At 34.3% G+C, this 746-nt stretch overlaps 1 protein-coding gene across 1 annotated transcript in view; it reads left to right on the top strand.

Moving 5' to 3' along the window:
- PPM1B (protein phosphatase, Mg2+/Mn2+ dependent 1B) overlaps positions 1–746 on the top strand; it is a 30577-nt gene continuing 29831 nt past the window's right edge. Inside the window, exon 1 of the mRNA XM_010175233.1 lies at positions 1–55. The gene's annotated coding sequence lies outside the window, so the exon portion shown is untranslated. The remainder of the gene's footprint in view (positions 56–746) is intronic.

Here is a 746-nt window from a genome sequence, read left to right as displayed (position 1 = left end):
TGTAAACTAATTCTGTCAGCACTGAACTAGAACCTTGACAGGGTTGCAATTACAGGTAAGAACAAATTCTGCCCCTTGGAAATTATGAGAATGTATAATAACTTTTACTTTGACTGTGTTTTAATTTGCAATTTGTAATTGACCAAGAATTTAAGATAAATTTCAGAACAGATAGGATAGAAGGATGTGTTTTCTATTCTTTAAATACATTTTAATTTTGCTTGATCTTATTTTTAGTAGAGAGAAAATACAACTTAACATACAGCTTTTCTCTGCTATAGTACAAAGCACTGTTAATAAATGGGAAAATGTAATATTTAAACACCTAAATGTGTGCTGACCTAGATTTTCAGGAAGGTATTTTCTCAAAGGACGGTATAGTGTCAGTCAGTAAAAATCATGAAGTGTTTTGTCGCCATGTGTTGAGATCAACTTACCATCTATGTGTGTGGTTTTTTTCCCCTCAAGGTCTGTACTTCCATAAATGCACTAATAGCAGCAGTACTGCTTAAGTTACCTTTTTTAATCAGTTATAGAAAATCTCTAAATTGTTGTTACAAATCCACTGTAGCTTCAACTCTTGAATGACCTTTTCAAGGGAAAAGTTGATGTCGTCTTCTAGGTCAGTGAAAATGTTTTGGCTGGTGGTTTTCTATTGTAACTTTATCTGAGAGTGATAGAGATAACTTGTGCCATTACTCAGTTGCTGTCTACTCAGTTGCTGTCTTCTCAGCCTGCGTGTAGGG

Source organism: Antrostomus carolinensis, unplaced genomic scaffold (genome assembly GCF_000700745.2).
Source record: "Antrostomus carolinensis isolate BGI_N321 unplaced genomic scaffold, ASM70074v2 scaffold1939, whole genome shotgun sequence".
Taxonomy (NCBI): Eukaryota; Metazoa; Chordata; class Aves; order Caprimulgiformes; family Caprimulgidae; genus Antrostomus; species Antrostomus carolinensis.
Note: the sequence above shows the minus strand (reverse complement) of the source record. Positions and strands in the feature narration are given on the sequence as shown.